The following is a 14444-nucleotide window of genomic DNA, read 5'->3' as shown; positions in this document are numbered from 1 at the left end:
GAGAAGAATCAAATGGAAGATACAAACACTAAAATTGCCTATCCAAGAAGCACATCTGAACAGAAACAGTTGTTCTATACTATGTCATCCTTCCTATTTATATCTAATCCATATAGAAAACGCTGTACTGCCATACACCCAGTCATGAAAACACATCAGCCTCACTCAAACCTCAAGGGGGCTGCTGGCAATTCTCAAGCTGCAGCCATGCAGGCACTTTCTTCTTTCTTTCACTGCTATTAGCATAAAGCCACCAGTGCAGACCAACAACTAGGACCAATTGCCACGTCCTACAGCTTTTCAGGGCAACTTCATACAAATCGATTAATCACTGTCTGCTCCAATTCCCCATCTGCAAAACATCAGCAAGTGATACTTTCCCAATTCTCATTGATGCTTTCAGTGATAGTTCTTACTTCTAGATACCAAAGACAAAATCAGAGGAAAGCATCACTCATTGTCCAACTAATATCATAAAGGTTTTACTTAACCTTCTACAGATATTGCCAAACAATTATCTGATCCTGGAAAAGTCCCCCTTTTTTTTTTTTGTTTCTCTGCATAGGTTCCACTATCAATTACACCAGCACTCATCAAAAACAGTGCTGGCCTTCAGAAGTCCAGCATTCAGAGCAGAAGACAACGAGACAGCATTTTGGTTTGCATATAGGAACAAGCTGAGTTATGCTTTAACACAATACGCCTCATACACAAAATTTTGCTTCGTGCTTTGGTAACAAGGAAGATACAATAAAAGATATATTTATTAAAATAGCCAAATTGCATTCAACTCCCATTTTCCCCTATAGAAATTATTCCTTTTTCCCCCCCCTGATATTTTTAGGTGTTCACATGTCTGAAAATATTTACTCCATGTTTAGACCCTTTTTTTTTTCCTCATTTTCTTGGGAATTTGTAAGATCTGTGTTTCTGCTTTACTAAGGTTAGTTACCTAAGATTACTAAATAATCAGGACTATCTTTCAGAAAATGGTGAATGTGATATGACATGTTTTCTAAAATAGAATTTCACATTCATACTAAACTCAAACTATATGTGGACAGAAATTATATGATATTCTTTTATTTAAACTATTTTTTTTTTAAAAAGGGGGGGTGAGTAGTCTGAATTACGTTGATATTGATGGCAAGCCCCAATGATAAATACTTTTAGAAGTAGGGGATCTCATCCTCTGAGCTCTCTAGGCTTTTACTCAAACATTAAAATATAAAATTTCTTGCTTTTTCATCTTTCATTCTAAGCTGAGAAACAGTGTGGAACAAGCAAAACATTTATATATGTACTATAATTTTAAAACCCCACTTAGAGTCAAAGCTAGATTGTCAGTTCATTAGTGCTAGTTTCAATTCAGCATCTCATTTGCTAAAATTTTAGCAGCAAACAAGCAGTGGGATTTTATTTTAAAAGTATATTTAGAACACATTATTTTAATTATTGATAGTATTAAATGTGGAATTTAAATACACTCAAATCCACTCTTCCCTCAATAAAAATAATTCTAATCACTTTAAAATGTCACATTAAAAAAAAAATCCCTCAGTTGATTGTTATCCATCCTGTTTGGTGCCCTTTTGATCACTGAGCTCCTACCCTTAGAGAAATGGCTATGGAACTTCAGTTGGATCCTGGAAGTTGGCTCTTCACAGCTGGTAGATTGACTATTGTCTGTAGCATGTTGCAGCACTCTTGCTTATCCAGACTATTGTGTTGCCTTCCTGTTGCCTTCCCCTAGAACCAACTATTAAATTAAACCAACGTATTTACACATATTACCATCCAACACAGCTATCGCCTGACAACTTCGAATACTCAACACTTAAAAGTTACAGCACAGTGAAATCACAACAAAATCACTTCTAAGCCTTATTTAAGTAAAGACCAATGGATTTTCCTTCCCAATCTCAGTAGCCCAAATAAATTTGGTGTCTTTAAGGGTTAAGAGCACTTAGCTACTAAGTTTCTAACATAAGACTAACTTAATTTACTTCTATTGCAAGGAGACAGTTCAAACTCCACTTTACAGTGAATGTGGGTATATCTAATCTCATAGTCTGTGTTTAAAACCCTGCATTGAAATACTGCTGAAGAGTAACAGAGTAGTATAGTTTAGCATGATGGTCTGTGCTCAAGAAAGCTGAAAGGACTAGAAGGACTGACCGACTTGGTAGCTTTTATATTGCTCATCAGTCACCTATGATATTTTCAAACAACAATGATCTTATAATAAAGATGAGCCGCATCCCATTTCAGAAGTGCATCAGCACCCAGTGCCGTGCTAAGCAGAAACCCTCCTCCACTTCCTTCAGAACTGAAACTCACTACTCAAACTTTAGACTTTGAGACATCACTAAATTGCAAGTTTGGACTGTAATTCTGCTAACAGAGCCTTCACAACACCACACTTTAACTTAATGCTTATAATTAAAGCTTCTATTATGTATCTTGATGTTGTAATTCTACAAAGAGACAGACAAATACTAGGTACTTTAAAAGGACATCAAACAGCCTAATCCAGCATTCCACAGTGAGAGGCGTCCTTCCTTTTCTGAATAAAGTAAGGCAAAAGTAACTTTTGTTGGTCAAGAGTAAGTTATTTATCATCTTCATTAAGTCAAGCACAGAAAGTGCAACATGATGTACTATAAACAGTAAGACAGGTGGCCTGTGCTTTTTCAGTAAATTTTCAAGTCTAGCTACACAAGGTAGAAGTCCATTTCCATGAAAAACTGATTTATTTAATGCATCCCCATTTGAGCTCTTTAAGAAAAAGCTGTGAGTTTTCTGATCTATCTATGGTTTTCAAAAACAATAGGTCAGATACAACATGAAATTACCCACTGATCAACAACCCTCTGCTGCTGTAAATTTCATTGCTACCCAGACACTCTATTGGGGACAAGCAGCTCTATTGCCCTAACCTGGAGGGCTGGCATGAGCTCAGCACACACGGCTCGGCAGCATCGCAGCACTCCCAAACCCCAGGCATTCTCAGCTAGATCATTTCAGCCGCACCAAATGCTGGTTTTGCTTTGTATACCCAGAAGCATCAGTACCGCTTAGAGCTGGTTGATGAGGTTGCAACATCTTGTAACTTCTATACCACGGTATGCCTTTATTATACATTCCTCCTACATAGTAGTCTCATCCTTCCAATTCCAGTGGCACATGTTACTGGCATTGTCTCAGAGAATTAGCATTTTTGGCCTATTTTTCAAAGATTATTTTACCACCAATTATTCATGGGCAATAAACTGTTACATCGCATTCCACAACAGTTAAGGGGCCTCTCTATTTATTCCAAGTATCTGTATCACCTGCTAGATTCATACATCTAGCTCTAAATTTTCAAATTAAAAGCACCATTTCTGGCTCTCATGATTAAAAAGAATACCATTTAAATATGACCAGAGCCTGAACAAGCACAAACCTGAGAGTTCTCCCACATGTATTAGTCTGGAAATTTGAAAGCTAATGATCAATATTTAAATAATCTATGTCAGCAATAACTCCCCTTGCAGATAATATGAACATACCCATCCCGCTAGGAAAGCAAGGTACATTATGCAGGAAAAAAAATTTAAAAGTTTACAGCATTTAGCCCAAAGTCACTGTGGGGAGGAGAAGAAAAACAGTAGGATAAGAGCAACCAGTGATCTAGCAGAAGAGAGAAGAGTTCAGATCATCCCCTCATATCCAAACCAATAACCAACGTATCTTTCAAATCACCCTGATCCTTTCCGTGATATGCAAAAACCCCTCCACTTCTTAAAAGCTCCACAATGCTTCCCTGCAGGATATGTTGGACCCCTAACATTTCCATATCTGACATCTGCCCTGTGTTTAAAGGCTGCTCACCACCTCTTGTCCAGCTGTCAGAGCTTCTAGTTTCCCTGATATAAACATCTCAAAAGGGCAAAGTAATAAAGACAGAAAAGAAGAAGAAAAAAAAAATAAGTAAATTGGAAGCAGCTCACAGTAAGTTATTAGAAAGAAGAAATACTGAAATGATGGAATTTCCTTCACATTTACTTAAACAAAAAGCCCCATTAAAAAGTGCTTGAAGCTGCAACAAATTCCACTCTTGGGCGCAGAATTCAGGTTTGGCTGGCTATGCTGTACACAGCCTGTTGGCTCTGACTCATGAAAACACTTATTTCTCTTTGAGAAAATAGAAACTAAAATTGCTAAGCAAAGTAATTTCCAACTGCAATGATTAAAGATGTGTGTTCTAGGGTATTATGACAATGCAAATAGACATTTGAAGTATACTAACAACACATGTTACAGCCTCAGGTAACTGAGGCTTGCACTCATTTCTCAGTGGAGAAATACACAATGAAAATTGGGAAAGATTTTATAAACAAAACTATTACCAACACTACAGTCCTTGTTTTCTTATGCTAATAACATGTTGAATCCCCAAAGTGCTGGACTGACAACTGAAGTAATTATGAAAATGAGGAAGAAATAAAAGCTGACTACTGACAGGCTTGTCAATGGGAAAAGCAAGCTGAAAATCTTGTACAGTATACCTAGTACTTATGTAGTGAGGTGCCAACAAAAACCAGAGGAAGGCTACTGAGTTGGAGGACATTAGATGTGGCAGGACTGGCAATATAGAGGCTGTCTGCATCTGCATTTCATCTAGTGGATACTGTCTCAGGGTTTAGTGTCTCCAGGTACAAACTGGTCATTTTTTAATCAGTAACATTCCAAAAAGTCTGTATGTACTGTTCATCAGTCTTAAAATAACGTCATCATTCAAAACACAGCTAAATAGAGAAAATGCCTAATGAAAAACAACAGTCAGTTATCTCACAAAGTGGTCCAAGACCTACTCTGCATTTCTTGCAGCAATTTAAGACCAATTGTCTTGGCCCTGCCTCTCATGGACTGGCCTTACACTGCAACTTCCTACCCTCTTGGAACAGTTTACTATATACACATATACAAAAAAAGTATGCCTTCCAGTTCTCCTTCTGGGGCTTGCACGCTCAACTCTATCCCCATTTCAAATCATTTCAGTCTTTCCTATCAGGCCCCATTTTCTCGACCTCAAATGATTTGATTACTCTTCTCCCAGCCTCTCTTCAGCCAAGCTGTATCTTCCTGGGGCATTTGCCCTAACCAGATGCAGCACTTCAACTGAAGATTTACATGTAGATAAAAAAAAGATTGCTCTGTATGTTTTACAGCCTACACCTGCATTTTCATCTCTCCTGATATAACATTTGCCCTTCTACAAGGATTCTGGAGAATTTTCACCTACTTACTTGTTTCCCTACCCTGTATTAGTGTATTTTATGATTTCTGGTAAGTGCAGAACTTAAATCTGTCCCTATTTATGCCCTAAGATTTTCTCAATTTTCTCAAAATAATTTTGCGCTCTTAAACTTGTGTCCTATGTATACGCATTCCCTCCAAGTTTTGGGGTCATTTTTAGTGAATCAATTTTGTAAACACACTCTCTATTCTATCATCAAGGTCATTAATGAAAAGACTGAAGTGAAGCAGAACGAGTACAGACCCAACAGACCGTGGCAAACCCACATTCAATACTACCATTTCATTTTGACAGACAATCATTAATAACCACTCACTAAGCAGTCATCCAATGATTCTTGCTCCTACTCTACAACAGTTTCTTTCAGGCCACATTTCTTCACTTGTTTGTAAGATTACTGCATAAAACCAGTGCCTAAGGACCCACTAACATGAAAATACTAACATTCACACTCTTGTCATTCACGGGCCTTGTCATGTTACAGAAGAAAAATAAACTGGCATGACTATTTACTCTTCCTAAATTAGTAGTGGTTGTGACTCATGTTCTTGTTGCCTCCCAGAGGCTTATAGTCGGTGCAGTAATTTGTTCAAAATTTGGAAGATGAGAGAAATGGTCTGCCATTTCCTGGCTCTTTCTCCCCACTTCTCCTTTTATTTTCAAGTCTTCTAGTACCTCAAATAGCAGCTAGTGGTACTGACATAGCTTCTGTTACTCTTTTTTCCTTTGACATGTCAAAGGATTAATTTCATCAGGTCCAGCCTAATAAATAACCTACCCAAGTACTAAGAAGTATGCAAAATGCTTGCTTCAGCTTTGCCATCCATCCTATATGTCTCTGTGCTTTTTATTTCCTGCTTGTGCTAACTGCTGCTCACTTATACTCCTCTTCTGCTAATGTTCCAAGGATATTTTCATAGTACTTACTTCAAGTACATCTTACAAAATTGTGCTGCCTACCAAAAACGCCGTACTACAAAGCCATGGATGTATTGGCAGCTAGAAGCACACTGAGGTGAGGGCAGCTCAGCAGGCAGCAGTGGTCCAGTGCTGCCTGCAGGCTGTGCAGCCCATCCAGAAAGGTCAAGACAAGGCCCTGGGAGAAAGAAAGCATACTTCAAAGTGTGGTGGCCATTTCTAGCTCAACAGCAGTACAGAGGAGAGATCTGCAGCAAGAAAGTAACAGGAACAGAACCAGAGCTCTGCAATCCAGACTTGCAATCACACCAGCTAGGGAAGACCAATTAGCAGATCGTTTGCAGCTTATTAGCATCACTTCTGTGTCAATTATGAAATCTGTTTCTGTACACCCAGCTAGGCAGACAGAGCTGGGTTGGATGGGGGGGGCGCACTTTGTTCATATACTCATGCACATATACTGAATAAAGGATTGCAGATGAACAACAGGATTAAGCCTAACACAGATGATCCTGCAGATACTCTGGTTCTTGCAGCCTATTTGCTTTGATATAGTATAGCACACAAAACCAGCCACCCTTCTGTACGATCCTACATTGTTGCACCATTACATTTAGAAATGTTCGTTATTTGCTGTCATTGCCCAAAATTAAACTACATAATAGACTCTTATTATAGAACATGCATATGTGGCAGTTTAAGATGTAAATGTTTGATTTCATTATTTTAACATAGCAACAAAGAACAGGAAGAAAAAAGGTTAAAGACATCAGCAGCTGTAGTATAGCTCCACTGATTCTTGTCAGATAACTAATACTTAAGTTTTCTTAAGTATATCGTAGGATATTCACCATGCACCCAAACTTTATTTCTTTCACAAGAATTATACAGTGCTTACATAAAACTGAAAACTGTTCATTATCTTCTGTGTATGCTAAGCATGCTCATACTATTCTAGCCTTTCCCTTTACTGAAAAATTTCATCTTGCCATAAATACCAGATACCAAAAGTAGGATACTGTAATACAATTGTAAATTAATAAAAATGAAGTTAGAATGCAAAAGTATCTTTAAAATTAATTTTCCCTAAGATTATCCAAAATCCATCTGACATTGTATAATTTCATAACAATACTTTATAAATAGCAGAGCAAAATCTAACAAGTTAACATTACAAGAAAAAGAATGAATATACTACTTGTGGAGGTTAAGATGGTACCTTTCCAGGTACCTTTCCAGACATACACTCTGCTTTGTCCACCATAGGAGGAAACTAAACCACTGCTTTATCATGACTTAACAAGATACTGACCATCAGCTGAACTGCATTAACTGACTAATGCACTTCTAGTCCAATTACTCTAAGAAGCAAAACGTGTTAGTATAAGCCGCTAGTGAATTAACTATATACACTCAAGGGAATCTCAGACAAGATACTAACAGAAGAAAATTTACATTGCAACTGCTCAGTCACTGATTTACAGCTTACCACATTTTTCCTGATGTGGCAAAGTAATTTACAAGGACAAATATTCAGGCCTGAACTGCTGGGATTTTGAAGGGTTTTTTGTTTGCTTGCTTTTTGCCTTAAAAAAAGCTAAATGTTTTGGAAACTAGTAAGAATGTTACAAATGTTACTTCTTTTTATTGATCTTCTTAGCAATATTGAATACTAATACTAATCACTATTAGACAAGATTTTACTGGCCAATTTGAAGTGGGCTGGCATTCAGTATATTTTGAAAAAGGCATTAAAAACTGTGTTTGATTTTCTTTTACATGAAGTAGATTAATTACTACAGCTCCCATACCAGTCATTTCAACTCAGAGCTCAAGAACTCAATGTATTTGGGGAAATTTACATTGTAAGAGGCATGTCACCTTGCAGATGTGATTTGCACTGCTGCTTCATGCGTCACAGCTATTTCCATCAATACAAAAACCTGACATTGATGCAGGCTCCTAATAGTATCTTTAAACTTGGGGAAAAGTAAGAGCTCTATCTAGTTCACATCTGCTACACGGTTAGCTTCTATGCCCTATTCATAACCATATTCAATCGAAATACATGTTCAGTTTAGCAAGTCTCCAACATAATTTGAATAGTTAGCACAGCCTGTATTCACAATGCTTGTTTACGCTTAGTTTTAGCTGCAAGCTCAGTTGCATCCTGTCTATATGGGCAGGACCCATAACAAGAAATAACTGCTGATTAATCTATGCCCAGAGAAAGACTGAACTATGCAGGTGAGCTTCTGAATTAAATCTAATTTCTCTCATATATAGATAAGCACACCAGCTACATTAGCAAAATCATCTGCTAGCTCATAAGAATTCATTGTAATGTAGTTTCATTATGCTGCTTTGCATATCCTCCAAGAACACACACTCACACACCACACTCTCCCCATAGAAGTTAACAGATTTTAGAACTATTTCTGTAGGAAGACAGACAGCACAAGATCTGTTTCTTCTTCTCACTGAACTGGGGATGTGACAGCGCTGGAACAGCCAGAACACCCAAATCCTATCCCCAGTTCTATCTACGCTAACATCCTCCAACAAGCCAAGCCTCTGTGCCCATCCATTTTGGCTACTTAAGATACCATACCAAAATAAATTTGTTGAAATCTCTAGACTGAAAGACTCAGAATTCTGGTAAAAAACCAAAAGGTGAAGAACATGCTGAGAACTGAGTTCACCTACATTAATTTGAATTTTCTAACAGTAAAAGGAACACTGAATGCTTACATAGCAAAGACAAGAAATAAATCCTCAAGCCTTTGCTTGTCAGAGGAAGCTTTGTTTCTGGACATCCATCACAAGCAGCAAGAGAATGTGGCCGTATAAATCAGCTGACCCTGATTCCAACACATTTAAGCTTGGGTAACAGCGACATACAATTTGACAGGGGAGGCGGATATAATAAATACCCAGTGGAAACCAATGCTGTAGTGGCCCAGTTCTCATTGCTCGAAAACTTTAAGTGCTGGCGTCTTTTCCATACTATCATACCAGCAATGGTTACGGTCTGAATGGGTAAGTTAAACCTTAAGACATTACTGAAGCAATAGTTTTGCATATTCCTTCCTGAAGTATTTACCAATAAAATGAGTGCACCAGCCTTCTCTCCTTTACATTTATTTCCCCTTTGGGTTGACAGCTCTGCAATTTAAAAATTGGCTACTTTGAAACTGTAAAAAAAAATGTAATGAGCAAATTCTGTATTAAGGCTCACAAATGTTTGAAACCAGAACACCAGAGTTTAATTCTTCTATGTTTTCCTCTGTATTTTTCTTCTCCTTACTGCAAAGGATCTGAAAGAGCTGAGTAAACAATGATCTCGCTAGACTCAGTAAGAGACAGATCTTGCATAAAGTGTAAAGATGCAAAGCCTGTCAATTTATTACCCATTTACTTACATAACAGATAGTGTTCATTTTTATTAGTACATCCTGCAAATTCACAGTATCTAAAAAAAGCATTCTAATACTTTGCCTAGCAATTCTACCTGCTTATCTTTTCTATTAGGCAGAGTTATAGTTCCGATCAGAACATAACAAAATATGAAATGAAGTGGCGTACAAAACCTATGTCATTCATAACACAAAGCTTTCAAATGCTTGCAGAAACCTGAAGGTAGCGGCAAACATATTTTCCTGTTACCTCATTCAATGAGAATAAAAAAGTCACAAGGCTGAAATTTAAACAGCATAAGAAAACAGGACTGATTCCAGCTGCAGGAGTGTCTGTATTTCCAATCCTAGGCTGCTGCCTAAAGCAGCAACAGCCACTGAAGTCACAGAAATTCTCTCCTGGGAGAAACTTCTGTCTGCAAGAGAGAGGTTACTGTAGTTGTAGAAGCAGGAGAACAGACATCATTAAAAAGACAACAAATGCTGCTCTCCATTATCCTAGTCTAAATTCAAAATAATTTCTGCAGTACCAGTACACATTGATAAAATCCTAGTGCAACAGAGGAAAAATTTCCCTAATGACTAAAGAATCTCCAAAGTAATTCTGCCTTGAAAGTACACAAAGACGCCAGTATTTCCTCCAGGAAGATAGGTTTCTTTATAAAAATGTCAAATGGATTTTTGGCAGTGATCTGGTTTTCTTATTCCAACTTCCAATTTTCAAAATCATGACTTCATAGATCTTAATGTGCCAACAGGGCAAGAAGATAAACAAGTTGTGACATTAAGTCCAAGTAAGCTTACAGGAAGGCCCTGGATCTGGCATTGTATTTTCCAAGGGACATACAGATGACAGGAAAATACATACACGTGTTTCCCCTTCTGCCCTCAAATTCAGAAATCAAGACATTTGAGTGAATGCTATAGAGGAAGAAGAGTGTAATTTTCCCTCTCTAAAGTCATTTGGACAATTACAGCCTGCAAACAGTACTAAACACTTGAAGGAACTACTAAGTAATTAGACTGCAGGTGTCTCATTTAGTTTGTAAAGCCCAGATAAGAGAAAAAGAAATTACTACACCTGTTTGACTATTAGCTTTTCCAGGAAGTTCCTACTAATATAGAAAGTTACAAGTGTCCATGTTTCAAAAGCCAGAATTCAAGTGACTAGCTTTGTATAGACCAATTTGTCTAGACGATTTTTTGTACTAGTATTAGACTAGTATTATTATGATTTTACAAGATCAGTAATAAAATGCTCTGTGAAAGCTGACTGGAAAACCATAAAGAATGGTTTTCCAGAACTGCATGGACATAAATGGCTAAACCCTCTGCAGAGTAATGGGAAGTCCTACATAGGAGATACTGTTTTGTTAAAACATACTTTTTGTTAAAGGAATACACTGTGCTACTATTCCCTTTCCTTCTGAGGAGGTAAACTGCTTGTGAGATGCAGGATTAAGGACAGCACTATTAAAGACAGAACTAGTAAACAAAAGCCTTCATGCCGCCCTGAGCTAGGGCACCTACCGACAATAAGGTAAAAATCCCACCTTTTATTAAAAGGGACTGAGGGTTTACCACCCTCCTGAAGATCCAAGTTTTTCTACAACCATTTTAGAGGAGCCCAGAGTTGGCCTTCACCAGTCCTCTACAGACTCAAAATCATCATCACCGCTTCTCATTAATGTGATATTATCAGGCAATGGAAATTCCTTTGTTAAGAGCTAAAGCAACTTCTCCTCACTCCAACAAATAAAAAATCAAACAAATTAAAAACCCCACACTAACCAAACAGGTTAATACTCATAAAAAGGGGGGGGAATTAAAGACCCTTCATTTAATTTGATACACTTTCCTCTGTATTCAGTAGTTGTTGGGGTTTTTGCTTTGTCTTTTTTTGAATATTTGCAGAATTAAAACTGCATGACTACACAAATAATGGAAACAGGTAGAGGAAAATGATTCAAGCATTAATTTATGTGCTAAAATTCTATTTATTGCCTACAGTCATCGTGGGGGAGGACAGATAGAAGATCATTGTGGGGGAAAGTGAGGGGCAAGCTGTTTCTTGAACTGCTTTTCAGTTGTTACCAACTGTGTGCAGTCCAAAACAAGCTGCTAGGATCTCACCTCAGCATTCACACTAGAAAACATCGCCAGCACCTACCTCCTATCAAAGTAATCTGACAAACTGGAGCAGCCATGCAGAACACCACTACACAGTACCAGTGCCTCCGCTATGGCAATCAGGACCTGAACCTCGAGTTCTCCTTAAAAATATGTAAATGAAAAATCAACTATTTGATCTTCCTCCAACACCAAAGGTAACACTGAAATGTAACATGGGTATTTTAAACAAAACTGTCCTCAGTTAAGTCTACGACCAGTTTAATCAAGAAAATATTACTACTAGGTAAAGAAATGATTTCTTCCTCCCCATTGTAACTTTAAGCATGTATTAACCTCTTCATAAAACTATAGTAATTATACTATAGAGGCATAAATTATTGCCGTTTCTATAACTTTTCCTTTCTCATGAAATAACTCTGACTTTGGAGACAAAAGCTGTTTTATACAGTCTCAAAGAAAATTCTCCTGAAGAGACCTTTTTTAAAAATCAAAATGCTTCTTTTCTTTCTTGTAAAAGACAGAAAAGTAAATGACAATGCTGTTCTTTTAAAACATTTATGCCATTGTCTGCTTAACAGCTGATTGCAATTAAAATTTATTTTTGGCCTCTTTCTGTCTTTGTTTATACCAGTAACAAAAAAAATAAGATAAAAAGAAAAAACCCAAGTCTTGCCTGTTGCTGAGCTTGTTGCTTCAACTAATTATACAGTGCATTGGTGCACCCTGCTTAAAAGCCATGATGAACTTATCTGGTAGGTCTGAAACTTTGTCTGAGTTTTATTAGGAGAAAGAGTGTTCTGGCTCCCTTGCTCTAATTATTGTTGTGTGCATTGTATCTAAGTTACACTATATCCTACCAACAGCTAGAATTTGTTCTGAATATTTTGTAGTATATGTCAAAATCCTCTATTTCTTGTACAAAAAATTAATGCTTGCTTAGTCAAGTTCCTCCTAATTTATTACAATTTAGAACACAGAATTTCATAGTTTAAGTCCTTTTAGCAAAATGGCTTGATCTATACTAAATCTTCACAGAAATATTCTTCAGAGGAGTTAATCTGTCCACAGACTCGGCTGCGTCTCAGGATAATTGAACAGCAATTTCTCCGCACTCCTTTTCTTCCTGAGATGGTGCCTCTTACTCTTCAGTCTCATGTGATGCCATGCTTACTGAAGGAATTTAGTGAGCGCTCCAAATGATCAGCTCATAAGAACAAAGAACGCTGAAGATGACCAGTGTGATCAACAAGTAAATCAGACCCACAGAATAACTGAGGCTAGAAAGGACTCAAGAAGAGGTCTCTAGTCTAACCTCATGCTCAAAGCATGACCAAAAGATCAGATCAGGTTGCTCAAGGCTTTATCCAGTTGGGTCTTAAAATCTTCTAAGGATGGAGACTATACAGACTCTCATTCAAATGCATGACTGTCCTAATGGAGAGAAAAGAAGAAGGGGGGGGGGGGGGGGGGGGGAGAAGTATTTCTTACAGTCAGTGGGAACCTTTCTTGGTTTAATTTATGTCCATAAATCCATAACATACTTCACATGTTTCCTGATTAAAGTTCCTACTGCTTATAAATAAGTGATTTTCACAAAACAAAGGAGAACATTAGTATGACTGAGCAAATGAAGACATTATTATGTCCTATATACAAAAGACCTACTGGCAATCCCATATCAACTCAACAGGCCAGCATCACACAGTAGTAGTGAATTATTTTTTTTTTTGTTAGAAATTTCTCTTTTTTGTAGAAAACAAGGAATTGCCACTGAAAATTCTCAGAGTTCACCTCAAGAACAGCATTTCTGTGGTTTTATTGGAGTAATTATCAAAATTTGAGTGTTATTAATATTCAAGGCCATTCATAATTACAGACAAGATAAATATCGTAATTGATTCACATCTTTGGACGACAACACGGACCCTGGCGTTCAGCATTCATGTCTCTACTCAAATGAATTCCAGACAAGCTAGGATAAGAAGGGGAACAACCTGGAATACTGTTGCACATTTTTTTATTGACACCATCAAAATAAAGCGAGAGGGTAGAGACATGTGGAAAGAAGCACTACAACCAGCATAACCATTTTCAGGCCTGCCAAGAACAGCTAAGTTTGAAGTAAAACAATACTAAACCAAATTAATATTTAATGTTTTCTGCTGTGAAAATGCCAGTAAAAATAATATCCAAAGATGTTTAAAGAGTTTAGAAGTATTATTTAGGCTTTGGATTCTTGTTCAAACAATTTAACATATTTTATTTACTATGTATGCAGGAGATAAAATATCTCAAAAGTTAAAATTTATCGATAAATGAATGACATATCAATCCTAACTCCTGTACAAACAGCACATACAATCCTTATCAAAGGAAAAGAGCAATATAATCTAGTAATTGATACTTGAAGTAGTATTTTTCACAGCAGAATTAAGCAATTCAGTTGAGCATGACAATCCAACAGTCATACATTTTCCATGTTTTCTCTCCCAAAAACCTCACGTATTCATTTTTCAGGATTCTTCTGCAAAGATCTTGCCAGCACCTAGAAACGTTCCTTGAGCTGCACAGTCACAAAAAGCAACTTCAACTTGAAAATGTCACTCTCTATCCTTAAGCCTTAGCAGCTCTCTGTTCTAGCAGAGATGACAAGACTCTACCATCTTCTGTCT

At 37.3% G+C, this 14444-nt stretch overlaps 1 protein-coding gene across 3 annotated transcripts in view; it reads right to left on the bottom strand.

Moving 5' to 3' along the window:
- The window catches only part of USP54 (ubiquitin specific peptidase 54), a 103134-nt gene that overhangs the window by 80287 nt on the left and 8403 nt on the right, over positions 1 to 14444 (bottom strand). The gene's annotated exons all lie outside the window — the stretch shown is intronic.

This window comes from Falco punctatus, assembly GCF_963210335.1.
Source record: "Falco punctatus genome assembly, chromosome: 9".
In the NCBI taxonomy this organism is placed as follows: Eukaryota; Metazoa; Chordata; class Aves; order Falconiformes; family Falconidae; genus Falco; species Falco punctatus.
This window is presented reverse-complemented; position numbering and strand designations above follow the sequence as displayed.